General features: G+C 51.0%; 1 protein-coding gene across 6 annotated transcripts in view; it reads left to right on the top strand.

Moving 5' to 3' along the window:
- rhobtb1 (Rho related BTB domain containing 1) overlaps nucleotides 1-26,915 on the top strand; it is a 168,663-nt gene that overhangs the window by 16,005 nt on the left and 125,743 nt on the right. For 3 of the 6 annotated variants that reach the window (XM_038773644.1, XM_038773639.1, XM_038773642.1), the window contains exon 1: nucleotides 22,370-22,703. The exons of 2 other annotated variants lie outside the window; for them this stretch is intronic. The gene's annotated coding sequence lies outside the window, so the exon portion shown is untranslated. Of the gene's footprint in view, nucleotides 1-22,368; nucleotides 22,704-26,915 lie in introns of those variants that run through there. One more of the 6 variants, XM_038773643.1, reaches the window with a different exon arrangement.

Here is a 26,915-nt window from a genome sequence, read left to right as displayed (position 1 = left end):
TATATAAATATTTTTGGTGCCTGTTCGCTGGAGTTAAATCGTCATAATCGAGGATTTCATGAGAGGGTGACCTTTCCTGCAACCGCTTAGCTCATGGCTGCCACTGGAAGTCCAGATGGGTCTTTTTTGTGGAAAAGATTGAGGTCTTTAAGATAATAAAGAGGTAATAGAGATCCTTTCACAACCTCGGGACGTTCCAAAGCGTTTTACAACCAATGACATACTTTTGTTGAAGTGTTGCCATTGCTGTAATGTAGGAAAGGCAGGATAGGCAGCAATTTGCACACAGCAAAATTCCACAAACAGCACTGAAATACATGACCAAATAGATGTATTTTAGAAATGTTTGTTGATGAATAAATGTTGACCAGGCACCAGGACCACAAGACCTTAAGAAATAGAAGGAGGAGTCTTTTTGCCTCTCGAGTCTGCTGAATCCGTAGAATTTACAGTGCAGAAGGAGGCTATTCAGCCCATCGAGTCTCCACCGACCCTCCGAAAGGGCACTTTACCCACTGCCCTGCCCTATCCCGTAACCCCGCACATTGATCTTGGCCGAACGACCCAACCTGCACACCTTTGGTCACGAAGGAGCAATTTAGCATGGCCAATCTACCTAACCCGCACATCCTGTGGACTGTGGGGAAACCGGAGCACCAGGAAGAAACCCACGCAGACACGGGGAGAACATACAAACTCCACATGGACAGACACCCAAGGCTGGAATTAAACACGGGTGTGATGAATGTAGGAATTTCAGCTATACTGTTTTATAGCTTTTTGGGACAATAAGGGTTAAAAGCCTGAGTTAGTATTTGACTGCTGAAGTCATGTTTTAAAAGGAGATCCTGGTTTGAAAGGCAACAAAGGTTTCGGGAGCGAGGGGTGCAATTAAACCATCGTAAAAAGCTTGGGCTAAGGCGGTTTTCTTTGGATTAAGGGGGATTCTCTGTGAAGTTAATTAGATTTCAGAGGCGGGATTCTCCGATAATCGGCGTGATGGCCGGAACCCGACGCCAAAAACAGCGTGGATCACTCCGGCGTTGGGCCCCCCGAAACGGGGCAAATTCTCCGGCCCGGAATGGGCTACCAGCAGCGTGACGCCATTCACAACGGCGTCACCCGTCACGGATGCGCCACGTCATTGACGCTGCGCGGCATCACAGCAGAAAAGACGCCACCCCCCCCCCCCCCTCCCCCCCCCCCCCCGGAGAGCCGTCAAGAAGGCCGCCCGCCGCGCAGCCCCGAGGTTCCAGGAGCGCGACATCGAGGCGCTCCTGGACGCAGCGGAGCAGAGGAGGGAGGTCCTGTACCCCGGTCACGGCCGCAGAGTCGCTCCACTCCTCAGCCGTGCCTGTGGAGGGAGGTGGCAGAGGCCGTCAGCGCTGTGACTGTAACACCAAGGACAGGCGCCCAGTGCCACAAGAAGGTCAATGACCTTGTCAGTGCAGCCAGGGAGAGTACCCCCTCCCCCCTCTCCCCAGCCCAAGGTGCAGCTAACATGACTGCACCCACCCATGCAGCCTGCAGTGGCAGGGTGGGTTGCACACCTCTGCCAATGTACAAACAACCGCTGGTCTGTATGTATATTTCTGCCTAACACTGTGCCCTTTATCCCTGCCACCCACCCGCGCCACACAGGAGAAGCGCGCACACAACAACCGGGAGCGTGAGAGGACCGGAGGGCGTCCAGCTGATGAGAGAACACTACCGACCCATGTGAAGAGGGCCCTGGAACTCGCAGACAGACCCGAGGACCGAGAGGCTGTGGATGCAGAGATCGGGGACGCACCACCAAATGAGACCCCCCACGCCTTGTCCCCCTTCCCCCATGTCCCCCTTCCCCCATATCCCCCATGTCTCCCTTCCCCCATATCCCCCATGTCCCCTTCCCCCATATCCCCATATCATCCATATCTCCCTTCCCCAATATCCCCCCCTCTCCCATTTCCCCCGATCACCGCCCGCGTGTCTAACCATGCATGCTGTATTGTGTATTGCAGGACCAAACGTTGAGGCACCCATCCTCACGGATGCCGACCGCCCCCCAGGACGATCCAGGGTCGCCACGAGACAGGGAGAGACCCAGCCCCTCCGGCGTACGATGCCACCAGGACGTCCCAGGGCGGCCACGAGACAGGGAAAGACCCAGCCCCTCCGCCATACGATGCGGGCGGCCACGAGACAGGGACAGACCTGGAGCACCAGGGAGATGACACCCCCGTCTCGTGCGACGAGGTGGGCAGCCACAAGGCTCGGTCACAGCCGAGCCAGGACACCCCTGCCCAGGATACCCCTGCCCAGGACACCCCTGCCCAGGACACCCCTGCCCAGGACACCCCTGCCCAGGACACCGGCGCCCAGGACACCGGCGCCCAGACACCGACGCCCAGGACACTGACGTCCAGGACACTGACACACAGGACACCGGCGCCCAGGACACCCCTGCCCAGGATACCCCTGCCCAGGACACCCCTGCCCAGGACACCCCTGCCCAGGACACCGGCGCCCAAGACACCGGCGCCCAGACACCGACGGCCAGGACACCGGCGCCCAGGACACCGGCGCCCAGACACCGACGCCCAGGACACTGACGTCCAGGACACTGACACACAGGACACCGACGCCCAGGAAACTGACACACAGGACACCGACGCCCAGGACACTGACGCCCAGGGCACTGACGTCCAGGACACTGACGCACAGGACACCGACGCCCAGGAAACTGACACACAGGACACCGACGCCCAGGACACTGACGTCCAGGACACTGGCGCCCAGGACACTGACGTCCGGGACACTGACGCCCAGGGCACTGACGCCCAGGGCACTGACGCCCAGGACACTGACACCCAGGGCACTGACGCCCAGGACACTGACGCCCAGGACACTGACGCCCAGGGCACTGACGCCCAGGACACTGACGCCCAGGGCACTGACGCCCAGGGCACTGACGCCCAGGACACTGACGCCCAGGACACTGACGCCCAGGACACCGACGCCCAGGACACCGACGCCCAGGACACTGACGCCCAGGACACCGACGCCCAGGACACCGACGTCCAGGACACTGACGTCCAGGACACTGACGTCCAGGACACCGACGCCCAGGACACCGACGCCCAGGACACCGACGCCCAGGACACTGACGCCCAGGACACTGACACACAGGACACCGACTCCCAGGACACTGACTCCCAGGACACCGACGCCCAGGACACTGACGCCCAGGACACTGACACCCAGGACACTGACGCCCAGGACACTGACACACAGAACACCGACTCCCAGGACACTGACACCCAGGACACTGACTCCCAGGACACCGACGCCCAGGACACTGACGCCCAGGACACTGACGTCCAGGACACCGACGCCCAGGACACCGACGCCCAGGACACTGACGCCCAGGACACTGACTCCCAGGACACTGACACACAGGGGATGGGTGGACAGGAACCACTGTTGCTAAATGTTGCTAAGTGTGCTTTACACTTAATTGCTCTGCTTTATAACCTTTGCTTTACAGTCGGCAGGTATCTTTATGATACCACGATGAGGTTCAAGTTCAAGTGCTGTTCAATAACTCAATACACCAGTTAGTAAGGTTCAAATCAAAACACATTTATTATATACACAGTCAATCGCTACTCATGCATAAAATACTATTCACTAGGCTATCACTAACACTAACAGGCCAATACTTAGCTTTGGAAAAGGGACCCACTAGGTCAGGGGAACAATTGGCCTCTCGTTCGATCCTGAGTCTGCAGGCTTCCAGCTGGTATGGACTAAGGGTTAGGAGCGCCTATCCCGTAGCGTGCGTTGACTGGACACTTACTTGTTGGTGTAGCTGCTAGGCAGGTCTCTGTCAAGGGTTGTTTCGAGCTGCTGGGAGACCCTGCCAAGAAGAACGAATTGAACTTGGGGGCTCTACTTTAGAGTCCCCAGGGGCTTTGCGCCCTTTTGGGCAGACCCCGTACCTGGTTCCAAGTGATTGGACTGAGTTCTGATCACTTGGATCGATTTCTGCAATACTGGAGCTGTTCCCTGATCGCTGGGCGGTTCCTAAGTGTCCGTTGGCCTTCCTTTGTCTTGGCTCCCGCTGGCACTGAGGAGTCTGGCTTGGCCTCGATTATCTTAACTGTTTCAATTGTTCCCGGTGATTGCTCATCAATGTGTAGATGGTCGTCAGTTTCAGTGCTGTCTGGGTTTCTGTAAGTTCTAATATACAGGAGGTTTTGCACCTGCTTGTTTTTCTGTCCTTGGCTGAATTTCCCTGCATTCTTAGCGAATCTCCATTTTAAAGTCGAGAAGTGGCCAACCCAGGTGGCTACACCACCACCCCAGGGGACCATGGACTTTGGGTTGGACGAGGAGCAAGACACAGCGCCACTGCTATCTCCTACACCCGCTACCATTGCAGAGACACTCAACCCGGTTGGGCACTTTAGCGATGAGGCATCTGGTACACTCACTAGTGCGCACAACACAGCCGTACCGGTACAGCAGATGGAGGTAGGAGCAGCCGAGGGGCCAGGAGGTCGGAGGGCATCCTGGTGTGAGCAACCGTCTGCCACCTAGACGGGTCCCGGGTTCCTGGAGTTACCACACCCACCCATAGACCCGATGTAGTCACGGACCCAGGAACGATCGAAGGGGGTGATGGTTGGCTTGCGGCAGCTGCATGTGGAGGAGTCCACCCGCGTGCAGGAGCTGGTAGTGGTGCCGGTCATGCGTGCCGAAACCGCAAGGGTAGCATCCGCAGTGGAAGCAATGGGGGTGACGGTTACAGACATGGGTCGCAGTATGCAAGGCCTGGGGCTTTCCATGCAGGCAGCGTCTGTGGCCCAGGACATGGCTGCCCTCTCACAGGCAGCCATGATCCAGAGCCAGCAGCAGATCGTAGAGGCGCTCATCGCTGTGGCCCAGTCTCAGCAGGCCATGGCCCAGTCTCAGCAGGCCATGGCCGAGGCTCAGCAGGCTATCGCTGAGGGCATCGGCGCCATTGCCTAGGTGCTGGCCGACGTCGCCCAGACACACAGGGTTGGCCAATTCCCTGAGCTCCATGGCTGCAAACTTGCAGACCCTTGTTGATACCAGGGTGGGCCTCCAGGACTGGCAGCGCCAGGTGGCGGGGAGGGGGTCGGATGGTCGGTCCATTCGCATCCCCGACCCATGTAGAGGCCCACGGGCCGTCGGGCACCCCGAGGATGGAGGAGGTGCTGAGGCCCGTTCTGGGTCCCCCTGTATGGGAGGTCCTGGAACACCGCGACACATCGATCCCCCCCCCACCGTTCGTCCCAGGTGCATCTGGTGGGCAGCGGGCAGGACAGGCTGGCAGCTCGCCATCCCAGCCGCCACAGCCACAGCCTGCCCTATCTAGGCCGGGCCGCCCCAGGAAACGGCCGCCAAAGGGATCCCGAGTCACAGAGCAGGAATCACAGGTGTCCACCTCCAGTTTTGCTGTACCGTCTGAGGAACCACCTAGGCGTAGTCAAAGGGCCCGTAAGGCCAAACAATTAGACACTGAGTAAGTTGGCATGGGTGCAGGTCACGGATGAGTAATAGGGGCTAGGGCATGTGTATGAACTGTTTGTTATTAAAACCACTTTCACACCGACAGAAGCTGGCTTTGTGCTGTGTCTGATGCGTGTGGGGGTGTGGTGTGAGGTGAGTGCCAGTGTGTGCGTGAGGGGTGATAGAACGTCGGCCTCAGGTGAGTGTGCGGCCCCCCTCCCCGCGAGTCACCCTCACCATCCCCCCGGGCAGAAGACGAGACCGTGCGCTGCAGTGTCATGGCCGCATGCAGGGACAGTCCAGGTGGAGGGTGGTACTGTGGCCTTGGGTCAGACATTGTCCAACGATGTAGAGCCCAGAGCTCATCGCAGAGCGGGTTGTCATCATCCTCCATGGCCTGCAATAGACATACTTCACCGGTGACTGTGTGAGCCCGGTCCATTGTGCCGCAGGTGGATGTGCAATTGAGGGGTGGTGTGCATGCGGGTAGGGTGAGGGTGGTTGGTGGTATGCATGAGGGTGGTGGGTGGGGGGTGAGGGCGGTTGGCTGGTGCCGTAGTGTGCAGTCTGTGTCCATGCTCGGCGATTCCCATGCCTCCCCCCCAGTCAGTGAACCGGGCGGCTATCAGCCTGTCCCGTGCCCGCTGGCCCAGCCGGTAACGGTGGGCAGCCTCCCGTCCATGTCCAGCCCATCTGTCCTGACCATTGCCCCCATCCTCCTCATCTGGGGAGGACTGCGCCTCATCTTGCTGCTCCTCCACTTCCCCCTCTGCCTGCAGCACATCGCCCCTCTGCTGGGCTATGTTGTGCAGGAAGCAGCAGACCACAGTGATGTGGCTGATCCTAACTGGCATGTGCTGGAGGGCCCCTCCAGAGCAGTCCAGGCACCTGAAATGTACCTTCAGCAGCCCAAAACACCTCTCTATCACGTCCCTGGTCGCTGCATGGGCATCGTTGTAGCTGTTCTCTGCATGTCTGTGGCCTCCATATAGGCGTCAGCAGCCACGACCACAACGGGTAACCCCTGTCGCCCAGCAACCAGTCCCTCAGCTGGGGGCGGGGGGCGGGGGGGGGGGGGTCCCTCAAACATGCCAGGGACGAAAGACTGCGCCAATACGAATGAGTCATGTACACTGCCCGGGTACCGGGCCTAGACGTGCAGGATCATCATGCGGTGGTCACAGACCACCTGAATGTTCATGGAATAGGTCCCCTTCCTATTTGTGAACATGGCCCTGTTATCCGCAGGTGGCCGCATGGCAACGTGCATCCCATCGATCGTGCCCTGGACCATGGGAATCCCGGACGCTGCAGCGAAGCCCGCTGCCCGGGCATCCTGGCTGGCCCGGTCCACAGGGAATTGGATGTAGCGGGCCGCAATGGCATATAGGGCGTGTCATGTGAGAGTACCTTTAAGAAATGGATGTTTAAGCAATGTACCTTTAAGAAAATAGTGATGTCAGAGAGTGGGTGGAGCTGAGCTCAGTTCGGCCATTTTGAGGTTAGTTCTGAGTTTTGGTTTCAGTTTGAAGAAAGCTTGGGTGTGGCTGTGAGCTGCATTGCTGGTGATCTCTGCCATGAAGGGCTATCTCTTAATCCTTTGGTGAAATCGGAATTGTAAAAAGGTCTCAGTATTGAATATAAATCTAATGTGCTTCCGTTTGAAGGATTTGTTAAGTCTTTTGGATGTGTAAAGGAACAGTTTGCAGAATTGGGTAGTGCATTATTTTCGGGGTTATCTTTGAAGTAAGGGGTGTTAAGAGATCCAGTGTTTATTTAAAAGGTTAATTTGAGTTGTTCATGGAATAAACATTGTTTTGTTTTAAAAAACACGTGTTCATAATTGTAAAACTACACTGATGTGTCCCAAGATGTGCAGGTTAGGTGGATTGGCCATGATAAATTGCCCTTAGTGTCCAAAATTCTATGATCAATGATTAACCTAGGACAAAAGTTCGGCACAACATCGTGGGCCGAAGGGCCTGTTCTGTGCTGTATTTCTCTATGATTCTATGATACACCTGGGGAACAAGCCGTGTGTTTCAAAAGCAACAATCCATCAAAGGTGGGGGTTGGTTGAATTCCATGATACATTTTGGGGTTCTGAAAACACCTCCGCCATAAGAGACGTCTGTCACTACCCGCAGTGGCGGACTGGGTCTAAAAATATTGGTTGCCAGGTGACAAAGGGGGCCCACCCACAACTACAATCTATCATTTAATTTTCATAACGAATAAATAAAATTTTCAAAAAATACATATGGAAAAAAGGGTACAATTAAAATTTTTGTGGAAAAAAAGTGTATTTCTTAGTAATTACAGTGTACATGTACTGTACATATTACTGGCAGTAGATACCAAATGTAAATACAGAATGTTATAATTGAATTTTTATTTTTTTTAAATTTTAAGTAATTGGTTGATATTTTTAAATAGTTTACTGCACAATTTACACATTAACAGATAGTTCAAAAGCACAATAGAGCATTGCATGCAGTCCACTATATTAAGAGCAATTGTTTGTGTTCGCTAGATGATTGTGCGAATCTGCCAATAATTGCTTCTGCATCCAATTCATCTAACAATTCCTTTTCAATGGATAGCAACATGTATGATTCCAAATTCTCCTCAGACAGCAAATTTCTTAACCTTGTCTTTGTGATCTTTAGCTTTGAAAATGTCCTCTCACATTGGACTTGAGTAACTGATAGTATGCAGATGACTTTATAAAGTTCATAAAGGTTATCATATGCCTTGTCATGAAGTCTGTTGGATGCCAGAACTTTTAGTACACACGATGGGCAAGTGCTGCAAATTTTACAAATGTTGCAACTGGAATCCATATTCTCACCATCATTAAGCAATAGCTTTAATACATCAAAGTTTGAAGCAAAAGAAAACATTTCCAATATTACTTGATCTTTGCTGATATATGGAAACAGCTTAATAATACCTTCCAATCTTCAAGGGCCTTCTCTGCAATAGTTTTAAACTTTGCTGGGTCCAAGCAGGACAAATCTTTATACAGTAGTCCCCCTTTATAACGCGGGTGTTGGGGTCCAAGACAGCCACCCGCGTTGCAACCGAGCCGCGGATATCCACGATGGGGGTTTTAAATTTATTTTAAAATCTATGCTAGCGGTTCCCATTGAGAGTCTACGGGGGGCGGGGGGAGAGGTCAGACCCCCGTAGACTCTCAATGGGAAGCGCTAGCATAGATTTTTAAAATAAATTTAAAACCCCCATCGTGGATCTAATTAAAACAGTGTCAATTTCAGCGGCCGGCTCACTTTGATCCGGAGAGGGAAGCTGCTCTCTCACTGAAACAATCAGCCGGCCACTGAAATTGACACTGCCCGCTGCTCTCTCCCTCCAATCCAACTTTTAAGTTTTAATGTTTATGATTGGAGGGAGAGAGCAGCCGGCAGTGTCAATTTCAGCGGCCGGCTGATTGTTTCAGTGAGAGAGCAGCTTCCCTCTCCGGATCAAAGTGAGCCGGCTGCTGAAATTGACACTATCGGCTGATTGGAGGGAGAGAGCAGAGAACACAGGAGGAGGTCATACGGGCCTCTGCAAGACCAGCATGGTCTCACATCGCCCCTCCCCTCTGTAGCTGGGGTTCAGGCTGTGGCTGCTGGGGTTCAGCCTGTGGCTGCTGGGGTACTGTGGCTGCTGGGGTACAGGCTGTGGCTCCTGGGGTACAGGCCGTGGCTGCTGGGCTTCAGGCTGTGGCTTCTGGGGTACTGTGGCTGCAGGGATTCAGGCTGTGGCTGCTGAGGTACAGGCTGTGGCTGCTGGGGTTCTGATTGGAGGGAGAGAGCAGCCGGCAGTGTCAATTTCAGCGGCCGGCTGATTGCTTCAGTGAGAGAGCAGCTTCCCTCTCCGGATCAAAGTGAGCTGGCCGCTGAAATTGACACTGCCGGCTGCTCTCTCCCTCCAATCAGAAACATTAAAACTTGAAAGTTGGATTGGAGGGAGAGAGCAGCGGGCAGTGTCAATTTCAGCGGCCGGCTCACTTTGATCCGGAGAGGGAAGCTGCTCTCTCACTGAAACAATCAGCCGGCCGCTGAAATTGACACAACTGACAGTTGGGGTCCATAAGCCCCCCCGCGGTATATCGCGAACCGCGGTATTGCGGAGCGCAGTATAACGGGGGACTACTGTACATCTGTTTGTGTTGCACAAAGCGTGATTCTAGTGACTGGACAATGCGATCCATTATTAGATTAAACACATTTACTCGAAAATCAGCTAGAGAATCTGAGGAATTTCTTTCATCATCAATAAGCTCATCTGCCATTCTTTTCTTCTTCCTCTGCCTCTTAACTGGCAATGCTGTTTCCAACGCATCAATTTCCAATGTTTGATTTTCATCCATATTCATCTGTGAAATCCTGTCATTACATTTATTTACAAATTCCAAAGCCTTGATGTGAACGTTATTAAATGTTCTTATCTGTTCCTTCAACTTTGGTGTAGCTGAATCTACCAAACTCCATGCAGTAAACATATCTAAACCACTTGTCTGTAGATAACTTGATAACGGGGTTGTAGTTTCAAATATATACAAGTAAGTAAATGCTGTCAATATGGTTTCAAAATTTAGAAGACTTTGAAGTAAAACATTTGCTTCATGTTTTGTTTTTGCATCAAACTTTTCTGAATCTTGTATCATTGATAAGCATGTCAATAGATTTACGAAAGTACTGGCAGCGGCATCATCAAAACGTTCAAATATAGTTGTTGCTGCATTGGATTGTCCTGACCATCTGGTCTCAGCAATTAGCTTTAATTGTTTCATTTTTTCTTGTCCTAGATGTTTTCCAACAACTTCTATCCATACAGCCATTCTCTTGTATGATGCTTTCACAAAAGTTGCTATATTCTGGAGCAAATTGAAAAAAGAACCTGCAGGCACACAACATTTTGTTGTTTCAGTTATCACCAAATTCAAGACATGCGCATAGCACCATATATGAACATGTTGATCAGCGACATCAGCAATTTTACTTTGTAAACAATTATACTGGCCATGGTAGCTTGCAGCGCCATCTGTGCTATCAGATAAACATTTTTGGGGGTCAATTTTAAGATGCTGTAATGTTTCAATCAATAGATCAAAAAGTCCCTGTCCTGTACCATCATTACTTGGCACAACTGAAAGTAGTCGCTCACAGATAATACCTTTAAGCACATACCGAATAATAATGCTAAACTGATCGATGGATGAATTATCTTGTGTTGAATCAACCTGAATAGAATAATATTTTGCTTGAGAAACTTCATGACTAATTCTTTCTTGTATCATATTCTTCATAATTTTGATTAACATGTTTATAGTTGTTTTACTCAGGTATGTAACAAGTCCACCACGGCCTTTACTTTGAGCCTTTCCTTGTTGCTCTAATCGTTTGATTCTTTGTTTAGACTTGTTTTGCACTGCAGAAACATGAGCTGCCATAATGGGGTCATATTTTGCCATCAACTGCACTGTAGCTAGAAAATTGCCATGATTCAGAACCTCATTATCTAGAGTGTAGGCCGATTCATTTCTGTGACCTCGAAAAGGAAGTGCTTGCTTGCCTAACATCTTTATGATGTCTATAATCCTCATGACAATACTTCTCTGCTTCAATACTTCTTCTTTTCTTTTAATTAGTGATGCTGCAAAAAAATTTATCTAAGGTGCCATCATTAACCACACTGATATATTGCTGAGCATTTCTGACATGTGTTGTTGTCGATTCATGTAAAGCCAAGCTCTGGCTAATACGCCTGTAGTCACTAAAGCCACGTACAAAGGGTGATGGATTACAAGTGTTGGGAAACTCAAAGGCTAAGCAGTATGAACAATATAAGCATCTATTTTCTTTGTTATATATTAGCCATTTTCTTGGGACTGAGTCATTCCTAATTTTCCTCTCATACAAACGAGCATCAAATGGCAGATCATCAAGTGGCTGAAGTGGATGTTCAGCAAAAAACTGTTTTAGCTTTGCTCGTGATGGATATTGGAAGATTCCAGTAATTGATCTTTCATTTTCTTGCGTAGGTTCATTTACAGGGTGTGCTTGAGAAACCAAGTCATTTATGCTTGAAGGAATATCTGATTCCCTGTCACTAGTTGAAGCTATGTGTTCAGATGTTGCAACTACAGGCAGTACAGATACCGGAACAGGGAAGCCAGAAGAAATATTGGGCCTGGGCATCCATTAGTAATGGATGCACTTATATTTGTCTCTACATTTAAAGTAGCTCTTCTCTGTTCTTGTAACTCGCATGTCATTGCATCAACACCATGAGCATTGTTTCTTGCTTCTTGATTATTTGTTGCAGAACTGGATATTGATGTGGATTGTGCTTGTGGTATTATAAACTCTGTAATAGGCCTGCATCGCTTGGCTGATTCCTTCCTTTCTACTTCTTTTTGTTCTTTGCGTTTTAGTGACCCAGATTTATGCTTTTTCTTTTCCATGCTGGTAGGGGTAATATTCCTGAAATAAAAACTTAATTAAAAATAGCCCACATTGGGAAAAATGAATATTGATGATTGCAAGAATAACTTGAAGGAACGCCAGATAAACCCCTACTTGATAAAAAATATAAAATAACTTACTTACACTTCAATAGTTCATTAGTCAATACTACTGTGGCCTATGCAGCTTCAGAAGAGGAGACAATCCACTGTCCAGTGTTCACACCAGCAACTGTTGAAATTTAGAAGTTTGGTCCGACTATAGTAAGACATTTTGAATGGTCCCACGACCAAAGTTAACATGTCCAGTTTGATATCAGTGCAGTGTTACAAGTCGCAACCCTTTGAGTTTACCGATCATGGCTTATCACTTCAATATCTTTGACCTCATGCTTCACGGTCAAAGGTACGGCTTCTCCTTTCCGGTGACCTCACGACCCTATGTACTGCTTGATATCCTTTCAGGTTGCCGACCATCTCAAATCACGAACTGTAACTTTATCATTAAATTCACACACTCTTGCTGAAAACGTGGATTTTCAACTATGTCCGGCCCGGGTGAACCAGCCCCCCCCCCCCCCCCACTCCTTTTCACATCTGTTTAACACTGCTTCGTTCCTTCATACACTGAGTGATTATTTGTTTGTTTCTTTATTGCATTTTATTTGGTATTGCTCTTTTTAAAAACAATTATATTTTATTAAGTTAGAATACAAATCTCAGGAAAGAATTTGGAGATTTATTTATCTAATTATTTATAATTTTTAAACGCCCTTCAGAGATTCACGGGCCCCTTCTTGGCTCTCCGGGCCCCGGACCGATGTACCGGCTGAACCAAGACTACTGCTTGATATCCTTTGAAGTTGCCGACCATCTCAAATCACGAATTGTAACTTTATCTTTAAATTCACACACTCTTGCTGAAAACATGGAATTTCCTTAATTATGCCCGACCCGGGCCCCCCTATTCCACATCCTTCCACTACCTCCCCTGCTTCGTTCCTTTTCATGCACTGCTTATTTGTGTCCTGTTCTCTTTTTTTTCTTCTTCCTTTTTATTACTAAAACTGTTGTCTGTGTTTGTTTCTTTATTGCATTTTTATTTGATATAGGGGGCCCACTTCATCAGGGACCCACTTGCCATCGGGCAAGCTGACACCCTGGCCAGTCCGCCACTGACTACCCGGATGCACCGGTACACCGATGCCTGCGGGATGCCGGACAGGTCCCCACTCGGCGCCTGGAATGACCCTGTGGCATAAAGGTTCAGGGCCACCGTAACCTTGACGGACATGGGGAGAGGGTGTCCTCGCCCAGTGCCACACAGTGCCAGGTGTGCCATTAGGTGGCAGATATGGGCAATGGTTTCCCGGCTCATCCGGAGTCTCCTCCTGCATGCCCGTCCCGTGAGGTCCTGGTACGAGCGGGGCTGGTACACACGGGGCCTCATCGGGCGCCTCCGTCGCCGTGGCACTACCACCTCCTCCTCCTCCCCCTCCGCCTCGCGCTCCTCCTCCTCGTCCTGTTGGGCGGGCGGCCCTCCAGCCTGGGCGGCTGCCACCTGCCCCTTTGCGGCATGCTCCTCTGCGGCAGCTTCCACCGCCTCCCCAGCACGCTCCTGCTCCAGCTCCCCCAGGGCAACATGTAGAAGTGCGGCTCCTGCCATGGCAGCCAACATCACTGGGCAATCACTAAACACAACGGCCTGCAGGGGATGGGGGGGACAGACGACATGTCACCATTGCCCGTACCCCCCCCCCCCCCCACCTCCCGGCACTCGCCCTCTCCCCCGTCCTCCCTCCCCGGCACTCGCCCTCTCCCCCCTCCCCGGCACTCGCCCTCTCCCCCCTCCCAGGCACTCGCCCTCTCCCCCTCCCCGGCACTCACCCTCTCCCGCCTCCCCGGCACTCTCCCCCTCCCCCCCCGGCACTCGCCCTCTCCCCCCTTCCCGGCACTCACCCTCTCCCCCCCTCCCCGGCACGCGCTCTCGCCCCCCCTCCCCGGCACGCGCTCTCTTCCCCCCTCCCTAGCACTCGCCCTCTCCCCGCTCCCTGGCTCTCGCCCTCTTCTCCCCCCCTCCCCAGCACTCGCCCTCACCCCACTCCCCGGCACTCGCCCTGTCCCCCCTCGCCGGCACTCGCCCTCTCCCTCCTCCCCAGCACTCGCCCTCTCCCTCCTCCCCGGCACTCGCCCTCTCCCCCCTCCCCGGCATTCGCTCTCTCCCCCCTCGCAGGCACTCGCCCTCTCCCTCCTCCCCGGCACTCGCCCTCTTCCCTCCCTCCCCCGCACTCGCCCTCTTCCCCCCCTCCCCGGCACTCGCCTCCTCCCCCCTCCCCGGCACTCGCCCTCTCCCCCCGGCACTCACCCTCTCCCTCCCCCCCGGCACTCGCCCTCTCCCGCCTCCCCGGCACTCGGTCTCTCCCCCTTCCCCGGCACTCGCCCTCTCCCCCCTCCCCGGCACTCGCCCTCTTCCCCCCTCGCCGGCACTCGCCCTCTCCCCCCTCGCCGGCACTCGCCCTCTCTCCCCTCCCCGGCACTCGCTCTCTCTCCCCCCTTCCCGCACTCGCTCTCTTCCCCCCTCCCCGGCACTCGCCCTCTTCTCCCCCCCCCTCCCCAGCACTCCCCTCTCCCCCCACCCCGGCACTCGCCCTCTCCCCCCTCGTCGGCACTCGCCCTCGGTGCTATGTCTTTTTGTCCGACGTCATTTCGTCCAACGACACTTCGTCCACGTCTTTTCGTCCAACGTCTTTTGTCCGCCCGTCTTTTGGTCCAACGTCATTTTGTCCGGTGATTTTTTTCGTGAAAGATTTTTTGTGACTTTTTACGTGTTTTTGCTGGATGATTTTTTTTGTCAAAGACTTTTTGTAACTTGACTTTTAGTAACTTGCTTAGTAGCACTTCACTCCACTTTAACTTTTGTACATGGAAATCATCTCTAATGCACATAATATACAATGAAGGATCTTTATTACCGGCCTCTTTCCTTTAACGAGCCTCGTTAAAGGATAGTTATTATCGTTCTCTCCCCTTTAACGAGCCTCGTTAAAGGATAGATATTATCTGTCTCTTTCCTAATCCCGAATTCGCCCATCCCGAAATGGCAAAGTTCATTGTGTCAACGAAGAGTAAACGGAAGGTGGCTGATGGAAATAACTATATCTACGATTTTCATTCGAGCAGTGCAAACCTAGGAAAAGAATACTGGAGATGTGAGAAAAGAAGGCTATGTTCAGTGCGGATTCACACGGTCACGGAAAACAATGAGCCTAAAATTATTTATTTCTCTAATGAGCACCTTCATCCAGCTGATGTCGATTCGTTAAATGCTAGAAAAGCAGTTGCAGAAATAAAGCATGAAGCAGTGGAAAACATAGCAGCAAGTTCGCGTAGCATACTAGCGGCCAAGTTTACGCAGCTATCAGAAAATACCTGCTCTCAACTCCCAAGGCTGCCCGTCGTCTCAAGGACTATTCAAAGGTGCCGACAAAATATTCTGGATTTCCCGCTAATCCAGCGGCTAGACACGGTTTTGAAATACCTGACAAATATTGCAAGCTTGACAATGGCCAGCAGTTTCTGAGGTTCGATTCGGGCGTCGAGGATCAACAGCGCTTACTAGTATTCGCATCAGAAAGTGCTGTTCAGGATTTAGCATCATATCGTCATTGGGCATGTGATGGAACATTCAAGATTGTGCCACAACAGTGGTTTCAACTGTTCTGCATTCATGTACAAGTTAAAGGAAGCAGTTTTCCACGGGTCTTTGCATTACTGCCGAATAAAAGGAAGCAGACATACGAATTATTCTTTGACCAATTGAAAATTATGCAACCTAATGCAGATCCGATTGATATCATGGCAGATTTCGAAGCTGCAGTTCACAAGGCAATTAATTCATCATTCCTTAATGCATCTGTCATGGCATGTTTGTTTCATTTGAGCCAATCTGTGTTTCGAAAAATTACCGATTTAGGCCTCAAAGAAAAATACAACACAGACTCTGAATTCTGTCTTAAAATTCGATGTTTTTCAGCATTAGCTTTCCTCACCGTTGAAGATGTCGAAGAGGCTTATGAAGATTTGATAGACGATGAAGAAATACCTGCTGAATTCATCGTTTACTTCGACTTGACTTACATAGGCATTGTGAGAGGACGTGGTGCCAGACGAAGGAGAGAAACACCTACATTCCCGACAGCTGTATGGAATGTTAATCAGCGTGTTCTACAAGATCTACCGAGAACAAATAATGCTGCTGAGGGGTTTCATTCTGCGATAAAGCGTTCGGCGGGTGGAGCTCATTTGAATATCTGGAGGTTAATCAAAACTCTGAAGGAAGAGGAAGGGTTAATAATAGGCAAAAAGGCTCAAATTCTTCGGGGGGATCAGGCGACTTCATGTACGCGATATAAGAAAATAACTGAACGCCTCAAAAGATTGGTCGTTGAATATGATCCCACAGCGAAAATTGATTTCTTGAGGAATGTTGCTCACAATTTACATCAATTTTTTTTCTTTTTTTTTTTCTTTTTTTAAAATTTAGATTACCCAATTATTTTTTCTATTAAGGGGCAATTTAGCGTGGCCAATCCACCTACTCTGCACATTTTTGGGTTGTGGGGGCGAAACCCACGCAGACACGGGGAGAATGTGCAAACTCCACACGGACAGTGACCCAGAGCCGGGATCGAACCTGGGACCTCAGCGCCGTGAGGCGGTTGTGCTAACCACTAGGCCACCGTGCTGCCCTTATTTACATCAATTTTAAGTAATTTCGGGAATTCATCAGTAGTAAACTTTTAGATCTTTGTAACTGCATTTTTAGATTTTTTAACTATTTAACTGCATTTTTAAGCTTGCATTTTACTTGAATTTCATCAATTACTTGCATTTTAGCAATTAAATTCACTTGCTGTATTGTGCCTGCTTTCTATCAATTAAATGCTTTTATACGGAGTTGATTTGCAATTGGCTAATTGGACGAAGTGACGTTGGACCAAAAGACGGGCGGACAAAAAGACGTTGGACCAAAAGACGTGGACGGAAAGACGCGACACGCTCGCCCTCTCCCCGGCACTCGCCCTCTCCCTCCTCCCCGGCACTCGCCCTCTTCCCCCCCTCCCCAGCAATCGCCCTCTCCCTCCTCCCCGGCACTCACCCTCTCCCTCCTCCCCGGCACTCACCCTCTCCCTCCTCCCCGGCACTCGCCCTCTCCCCCCTCCCCGGCACTCGCCCCCTCCCCCCCCTCGCTGGCACTCGCTCTCTCTCCCCTCCCCGGCACTCACTCTCTCCCCCTTCCCGGCACTCGCCCTCTCCCCCCTCCCCGGCACGCGCACTCCCCCCCTCCCCGGCACTCGCCCTCTCCCTCCTCCCCGGCACTCGCTCTCTCCCCCCTCGCCGGCACTCGCCCTCTTCCCTCCCTCCCCCGCACTCGCCCTCTTCCCCCCCTCATCGGCACTCGCCCTCTCCCTCCTCCCCGGCACTCGCTCTCTCCCCCCTCGCCGGCACTCGCCCTCTTCCCTCCCTCCCCCGCACTCGCCCTCTTCCCCCCCTCCCCCGCACTCGCCCTCTTCCCCCCCCTCCCTGGCACTCGCCCTCCCCGGCACTCGCTCTCGCCGGCACTCGCCCTCTTCCCTCCCTCCCCTGCACTCGCCCTCTCAATCCTCCCCGGCACTCGCTCTCGCCGGCACTCGCCCTCTTCCCTCCCTCCCCCGCACTCGCCCTCTTCCCCCCCTCCCCCGCACTCACCCTCTCCCCCCTCCCGGCACTCGACCTCTCCCTCCTCCCCGGCACTCGCCCTCTCCCTCCTCCCCGGCACTCGCCCTCTCCCTCCTCCCCGGCACTCGCCCTCTCCCTCCTCCCCGGCACTCGCCCTCTCCCTCCTCCCCGGCACTCGCCCTCTCCCCCATCCCCGGCACTCGCCCCCTCCACCCCCTCGCTGGCACTCGCTCTCTCCCCCCTCGCCGGCACTCGCCCTCTTCCCTCCCTCCCCCGCACTCGCCCTCTTCCCCCCCCTCCCTGGCACTCGCCCTCCCCCGCACTCACCCTCTCCCCCCTCCCGGCACTCGCCCTCTCCCTCCTCCCCGGCACTCGCCTTCTCCCCCTTCCCCGGCACTCGCTCTCTCCCCCCTCCCCGGCACTCGGTCTCCCTCCCCTCCTCGGCACTCGTTCTCTCCCCCCTCTCCGGCACTCGCCCTCTCCCCCCTCCCCGGCACTCGCCCTCTCCCCCCTTCCCCGGCACTCGCCCTCTTCAACCCTCCCCGGCACTCGCCCTCTCCCCGGCACTCGCCCTCTCACCCCTCCCCGCACTCCCCCCCGGCACTCGCCTCAGTCCCCACGCCACTCGCATCTCCCCCCTCCCCGGCGCACCCTCTCCCCCTCCCGACACCCCTCTCCCCCCTCCCCGGCACGCTCTCCCCCCTCCCCGGCACTCGCTCTCTCCCCCCTCCCCGGCACTCGCCCTCTCCCCCCCTGCCCGGCACTCACCCTCTCCTCCTTCCCCGGCACTCGCCCTCTCCCCCCTCCCCGGCACTCGCCCTCTCCCCCCCTGCCCGGCACTCACCCTCTCCTCCTTCCCCGGCACTCGCCCTCTCCCCCCCTCCCCGGCACTCGCCCTCTCCCCCCTCCCCGGCACTCGCCCTCTCCCCCCTCCCCGGCACTCGCTCTTTCCCCCTCCCCGGCACTCACCCTCTCCCCCCCTCCCAGCACTCGCCCTCTCCCTCCTCCCCCGGCACTCGCTCTCTCCCCCCTCCCAGGCACTCGACCCGCCCCCCTCCCCGGCACTCGCCCTCTCCCCCCTCCCCGACACTTGCTCTCCCCCCCCCTCCCCGGCACTTGTCCTCTCCCCCCTCCCCGGCACTCGCTCTCTGCCCCCTCGCCGGCACTCGCTCTCTGCCCCCTCCCTGGCCCTCACCCTCTCCCCCCCTCCCCGGCACTCGCACTCTCCCCCCTCCCCGGCACTCGCTCTCTCCCCCCTCCCCGGCACTCGCTCTCTCCCCCCTCCCCGGCACTCGCCCTCTTCCCCCCTCTCCGGCACTCGCCCCCTCCCATCTCCCCGGCACTCGTCCTCTCCCCCCTCCCCGGCACTCGCCCTCTCCCTCCTCCCCGATACTCGCCCTCTCATCTCCAACTCTCCCCCCCCCCACCAACTGTGGTCGGCCCGTCACTTCTCCTGCGACCCCACGCCGAGACCTAACTCCGCGCTGGCTGGCGTCAACCATCAGAATGGTTGACACCGTTAAATAGGTTTTAATTTACACCGGTGTGACCCATGGTCACATCGGCGGGACTTCGGCCCATCCGGCTGGGAGAACTCTGGCAGCCCCGGGGCCCATAGCGTCGCACCGGTCCCCGCCATTCTCCGAGGCGGGCGGCGCGATTCACACCGGGGCAATTTTTGGGGGTCTGAGAAATCAGAGGACGGCGGGGGTGGGATTCACGCCGACCCCCGGCAATTCTTTGACCCGCCGGGGGGTTGGAGAATCTTGCCCCAGCTTGGTGAGATGATGCCGTTGCTGGGTCGACCGGAGAAATCAGGTCAATTGTGAGTTAGATGAAACTATGAGTAGAAGTCAAGCAGTTTGCTTCCACTTCAGTGAAAAGAGATTAACAATCTTTCCAAGCTGTGCAACTTGTCCGAGAACAAGGGGAGCTGAAACAAGCTGAGATGCATCTTCTGAAGACATACAGCCAGAGTTTCTGCATGGTTCTGACAGGACTTGGGTCTTTTCTTTAACGTAGTGTCAAAAGATCTCTCTTTCTCAAAGAACATCTCTGTAAAGCAGGTATTCCTGCGTGCTAAAGGTATTCTAAAAGTGGATTGTGAGCTGAGATGTTTTTTCTTGCTGCTTGAATGGTAATAAAGATAGCAGTTAAGGGTATTGTATTCACTGTATTGAGTAGCATTGTGTAAGGAGTAATTGTAAGTTATTTTCTGGAGTGATGTTAAAGATATTTTAATAGTGTGTTAGTAAAAAATTTGTTTCAATATACTATATCGCTATTTCTTTGAAATCACTCCTGGACCAAGATATCCTTTCTTCAGTTTTACAAAATTAAAATAAAATATTTGGGTTTCTGGCCACTGTTGTGGTCTGATCTAGGATTGTACTGCCGGGTCCCTGGCGCTGTGAGGCAGCAGTGTGCATCACTGTGGCACCCATCATGGCTGACCTGAGGCCTGAACTGCATTTTCCTTCATACTCTTTGACTCTCTCATCAATCAAGAATCTATCTAACTCAGCCTTAAAAATATTCAATGTCCCAGCTCCACCACTCTCTGGGGGAAGAAAAAAAAATCTCCTAATCTCGGTCTTAAATGGGAGACCCCCTAGTTCTAGTCTCTGCCATAAGGCGAAACATCATTTCTGCATCCATCCTGTCGTTTCCCTAGGGTCTTACATGTTTCATCATGCTTAATAATTAAATGAAATGAAAATTGCTTATTGTCACGAGTAGGCTTCAATGAAGTTACTGTGAAAAGCCCCTCGTTGTCACATTCTGGTGCCTGTTCAGGGATACTGGTACGGGAATTGAACCGTGCTGCTGGCCTGCCTTGGTCGGCTTTAAAAGCCAGCGATTTCACCCAGTGTCCTCGATGGATAGCATGGGATTGTTTATGTTCATGTGACACAAGGCCTCAGTTTAACATCGCATTCAAATTATGCATCTCGACTGCAGCATTCCCTTAGTATTGCACTGGAGTTTCAGCCCTGGAACATATGCCCAAATATCTGAAGTGTGATTTGAACCAACAACTAACAGACTATTAACCCTTCAATCATTAACATGAAATGACTTGACCTGAAAATATTTCTTTTTTTCGGAATGGCCCAACAGGAGAGATGAGAAATTGAATAAATTAGAAATTACAATGAATCAGAATCATTCCACAGAGCCAACATCATGGCTGTTTAACAGAAGAGCTGATCTAAGTATTTACGGGAAACAGACTGGCTGGCTGTGTGGGAACAGTGGGTTAGTCCCACATCTTTTTAGTGAACACAATAGAATTAAGGGGAGGGGTTGAAACAGGTCACTGCTCAAATATTTAAGTAGTTTATAAATAAAATATACGTGCAGCCTGAAGAATGGTTGATTAGACTGTGTCACTTAATCTTTGTGAACCTCCACAGTTTGATAAAATGGGTTTGCCTCCTCTGGTCCATTTTAATGACTCTGCCATTTGATAATTGCATTAAGAATTAATTTTTGCTCTGGGCTGCTGATAGTCCTTTTGGCCTGGAATTATTTTCTGTAACCAGAGACAGAGGCCACGTGCACCCGTCTTTTGCGAAGTAAACTTAAAGCTGGAAGAAATCACACTGACAAAAAAAAACTATTTTTTAAAGGCGGCGATAACTAAATGAATTAAGTAACAATTAGTGGGCGGACTGTGACACATGAAACCTTTACTCGTCTTTCAGTGCAGGCTGTAAGACTTAACTGAGGAAGCACTAATCTTTTAATGCCTGTGGGTGACAGACGTGCTTCAACGAGTCCGGTCCATGGCTGCAGACAGAACTTTGTGTCCTAATGAAAGTTGACAGGTTACAGCATTTGGCGATAACAGTGTCTAGTATATTGGCACCGTAAGTGGATGAAAAAGTGGGTCAGTGACTGCACAAAGAAGGGACAATAGGTTTGCCATTGTTGCAGCTGTATGCTTCTGGCATACGGACTGTGTCCCCTTGCACAAATGAAACACTTGACGTGTGTTTTTTCTTCTTCTCCTACGCTCTGGGCGTTGCTCAATTGCACCTTTGGGAGCGGCGACAGCCAGGAATTTTCAAATTCTTTCCCGAATTGGAAAATGTCACAAAATGATGAACACCGAGTAAAATGACAAAGTCGACCCAAACAAAAGTGGGAAGCGCCAAAGGAATTTGACTTTTCAATGTTCCAAATGCACCATTTAAAAATATTGCTTAAACACGAATTGCCCCTGATTGGTGCACTTGCATTTTTATGCATTACTCAATGCACGGTGTTGTGGTCTATTTGTTGGACCCTCCTGGATGGATGATGGTGCTCTCTCTCTCAGGGGGTGCGGATACTATTCCGAGGAGCGGCGTGCTCTTTGTATGTCGTGGGGTCTTAAAAACCCTGCCGACTAAAAGTTAACCGCATTTTACATGAGACAGTGGACAAATGGTAGGGGGAAAGGGGGCGATTGCACTGTCCAGCACCAGCTGCTGTGAAACCCAGGCAAGAAGGGACGGTACCCTCGCCTGGCGCCAACAAGACAAGACGGTCACACCCACGACCGCTCACAAAGCCATTCAGCTGGCCCGCGCGGCGCGCACGCTTTTCATGAATGGAGTTGGGTGGCAGGCGCTGACGTCACAAAGAGTCGCGCGCGCCGGCTCGCGCTCGGGGTGGGCTAACGGTGGAGGCCGCGTGCGTTGGGTCGCGCGGGAACGGGCTGTCCCCACAGCCGCGCGCTCCTCCTCACCTCTCCCCCACCCCACCCCTCAACCGTCACAGAGCCGGCTCACTGCGTCGTCCACCTCTCACTTTCTGGTGGCAGCGGGCTGCTGAGGGGTGGGTGGGTGAGAAAGCGCTGAGCGGTGGAATGAACCGAGAACACTGACCGGACAGCACCACCCACCCCTCCCACTCCATACCTTGTGGTGGTCAGCAGGGCGTTTGTGTGTGTGGGGGGCGGCGAAGAGAGGATCGTCGCTGACGCTTTTTGGAGGAGACAACGGTAAGAGGGAGGATGGATGCAGTTGTTCGGCTTCGTTGGGGGTGTTCGGGGTTTATTGTCCAAGAAGGAGGGAGGGGGGGGAAACAATTGTGGAAACTTTGCGCCGTCGCTCGAAGTAGTGACCGAGCCTCGTCTGCCCGGGTGAACTTGCTGCTGCTCCACGGGGTTCTTCTTGGGGGCTGTGCATCCAGGGCCTCCTTTCTCGACCCTCATCGCCCCCACCCGGGACGGTCCCCGGGGTATCAACCGCGCGCGCTCTGTTGTGCGTTACTGTGGCAACCACCGCCGGGCAGCGGTCCTTGCAAAAGGGCTGCTGCAGCCCCTGGACCACAGCTGGATGCAGGGATGGATGGAGGGAGGGAGAAGATGGGGGCTATGGAAACACGGCTTCCCCCAACTTGTCCATGCCTCCTCCGGATTGCCTATCAGCCGCTCATGAACGATCGCGATCGCCCACTTCCAACATGCCCAAAGCAGTTCCGATAAGGTGCAAGATAGCTCTCTTTATTTTTCCAGGAAAAACACAAACTCTTTGTCTTTTAAACTCCGGGTCAGTTCACAGACTCGGGAAAGTTCAAGTCATTTCACACCCTCCACTTTTTCAACTTTCCAACTTGGCAGGCTGACTTTTTTTTCCCAAATGTTTATTCCAGGAATACATTTTTTATCATCAGGGCTAACTTGTTACTGCCGTGCAACAATAGCTGCTTTATACACATTGCTGTTATCTGATGTAACTTCTACTTGTTAAATAATCAGCTTAAAATATCTGAATAAAGTTACTCTTGAGTCTTTTTGGAAACAAGTAGAGTAGAAAGTGCCAGTTGTCAACTCAAGGAGAGATCGCCCACAGAATAGCAAGAGTTAAATTCTAGGTAATGCTAGAGTTATTCCCTCAGGGGATCTTTAACAATATGAAAATATTACTTCTCAAGTCAAGTTTCTTTTAGTCATTTACGGGATGTGGGCGTCACTGGCAAGGCCAGCTTTTATCGCCCATCCCTAGTTCCCCTTGAGAAGTTGGTGGTGAGCTGCCTTCTTGAACCGCTGAAATCCCTGTTAGGATTAACGCATAATAAAGCGAAGATAGGTGGAGGTAAGTCTGCAAGACAGTGTTTACAAAGAAAAAATATTACAGAACGAATCAAATACTTTACAGATCGCAAACTTATTATTGAAAGCCTGAGTAGACGTTTTGTCAGTCCGTAAATACCAAAAGTAAAGCTGAATCTGTTGGGAGTTTAGATTTCAATCTCTGACTTTTTTGTAGAAATTTAAAGTTCAAATCAATCTTATTATAATAGATCTAAGTATGATGATGGCAGTCAAAGCATAACTTTATTTTAGAATTGTTGAGATTAAATACTTGGCCTTGACATTATTGTGGGATGATTGGTGTGAATGTTCAGCATATTTGAAATTGCTCCTCTTTTAGCAGCAGCACTGAGCCATTCAGTTTAGATGGGTTAATAATGCCTTCGCTAAACCCGAGAATGGAATTTCAGGAGAACATTTTAGATTGTCTGCACCCAATGCCTTGTAGCATAATTTAAAGACGATTGCTTTTGTGTAGGATCATAGAACGGTTACAGCATAGAAGGAGGTCATTCTGCCTGTCATGCCCATGTTGACTCTCTGCAAGAGCGACTTGCCTAATTCCATTCCCAAGCCTGTAGCCCTACAAGTATTTTTCTTCTTCAGGTGCTTATCATGATTTTTCCTGGTGTGGAATCTATAAAGCAAATGCCAGAGGTTGAAACACCAGATCCAAACTTTAGTTCCTTTAAAGTTTTGCGGTTTATGGTTTGATTATAGGCTTGCACTCGGAAAGCAGAAGACTGATGGGAAATCACAAAGTCAAACAATAGCTAATGTTCATGAGAAGCAAAACAAGGCATTATTACCGCTGGCACCGAGTGTGACACCTGTGCTGATGATGGGTTATTGAGCAAGAAACTAAGGATTGCCGTTTACCATATACCTTATTGTTTTTCTGCCTGCTTGCTCTTCAGGGTTCAATGGTAAAGGCTTCCATTAGAGTAATTAATTGTTAACACCAACGGTAATGGTTACAAGTGAAAGCAATCAAGTGCTAATCCAGTGTCTGCCCTCATGATTGGTATTTCTGCTGAGGCTGTGGTCAGTTTATTTGACTTATTACTGAAAGGTGAGCTCAAATCTATCTGCACTTCCATTGAATATAATGAGGTTTGGATTCAGTGTTCCACTGCACTATTGCAACTGCTGAGCAATAAGAGTAAGAAATGACTGTATTTGTTGTCAGGTATAGCTGAGTGTACAATACCAGATGTAGTTACTTGGGAATGAAAGCCTTGACCAGTTATGGCTATGGCTAAGCAGGGAGAGGTCATCTAATTTAAGAGGAACGCGAGAAAGATGAAATGAAAATCGCTTATTGTCACGAGTAGACTTCAATGAAGTTACTGTGAAAAGCCCCTAGTCGCCACATTCCGGCGCCTGTCCGGGGAGGCTGGTACGGGAATCGAACCGTGCTGTTGGTCTGCTTTAAAAGCCAGCTATTTAGCTGAGTGAGCTAAACCAGTCCCTGTGATGTGATGTCAAATAAGGCTGCTAATTACTGTTAAAATTATTGTGGCTGTTATTGCTCATGTCTGCCTGCACAAAGGATATCTGCAACAAGACCAGTTTTTGGCCACAGAAAGCCAGGGACACAATATATGCATTATTCAGCAGGCCACTAACTTCACTATCATTGTTGTCCAATAGCAGAAAGGTGATGGGACAAATATTTTCCTCCAGTTCTTTCCCCGGCTACTGATAAGTGTAGCCGTATTGCCATTGAACTAAAGAATTTTATTCTGTGTCCAGCTGGTGTAAAACTGCTAACATGTCAGCCCCTCAAAATCTTTCTTTATTTTTTATTAAGGGGCAGTTTTAGCGTGGCCAATCCATCTACCCTGTATTTCTCTGGGTTTGAGGGTAACACCCTTGCAGTCACGGGAGAATGTGCAAACTTCACACAGACATTGACCTGAGGACAGGAGTGAACCGGGCTCTCGGTGCCGTGTGGCAGTAGGGCTAACCACTGCGCCTCCCTGCCACCTGTACTTATTTAAAAGGGAGTGCAAAGTGAAAGCCTGGCCCTTCGGTGGAGAAGACTACTTTCTGCAGCTATGGCTTATAAGACTTTTACATCTACAAATGACAGAAACAATGTGCAGGTAAAACAGGGTCATATTACAAAGAGAATGATTATTGAGCATGCTGGAGATGTTTTGCTGCTGTTTTGACTGAGCAGGAATACCTCACAGTACAATCTCCCCAGGGTCTTGAATCATTGTCATCTGTTGTTTTCTTCACAACAGGGGAGTTGGTGAAGTAATGGTATTGTCCAGAGAACCAAGGTATTCCTCTGGGGACGCAAGTTCGAATCCCATCACTGCAGATGGTGAAATTTGATTTCAGTGAAAATCTGGAATTATGACCACTGTCATTAATGTCCTTTGGGGAAGGAAATCTGCTGTCCTTAGCTGGTCTGTGACTCCAGCTGTGGTTGACTATTAAATGCCCTTGCAAGCCACTCGGTTCAAGGACAATTTGGGATTGAATAGAATAGTGAATAACTAGAAAAGAAAAAAAGATTCTGCTCGGGCCTCATCTTGCTGAACAGGGTGGCAAAGCTATGGTAGAGCAAAAGAATTAAAGTGACGATGAGGTTGAATCGGCAGCAGTACATGGAATACTGATGTGTTTTTCAATAAGTATTTCTTTAAAGGCCAAATCCATAATTGCGATATAAACTTCCCACCTACAGCATCCTGTGGAGGTCCTCAAAAACCATCCATTTCTATCTTTTGGGCTTCTGTTGATGCCCAAATATTCAGCATGATGTTCAAGTCTATTGTTGCTTTCATCGTGTGCTAAAAGAATTAGCAAAGTTTTCAATCATGTTTCCCTGTTCTGCTAGTGATTTGATTTTAATTTGATTTATTGTCACATGTACCAAAGTACAGTGAAAAGTATTTTCTACGGCCGAGGGAATGTACACAGTACGTACATAGTAGACAAAAAGAATAATCAACAGAGTACATTGACAAATGGTACATCGACAAACAATGATCGGTTACAGTGCTTGTTTTAGATGTATCACTTAACCTTCTTGTAGAATTTCCCGACATTTTCAGACAATATTGTGATGAGGATCTACTTTTCCATACCCACCATCTTGAG

This window comes from Scyliorhinus canicula, chromosome 16, assembly GCF_902713615.1.
Source record: "Scyliorhinus canicula chromosome 16, sScyCan1.1, whole genome shotgun sequence".
Classification (NCBI taxonomy): Eukaryota; Metazoa; Chordata; class Chondrichthyes; order Carcharhiniformes; family Scyliorhinidae; genus Scyliorhinus; species Scyliorhinus canicula.
The sequence above is the reverse complement of the archived record's forward strand: the minus strand, read 5'-3'. Positions and strand labels throughout refer to the sequence as shown.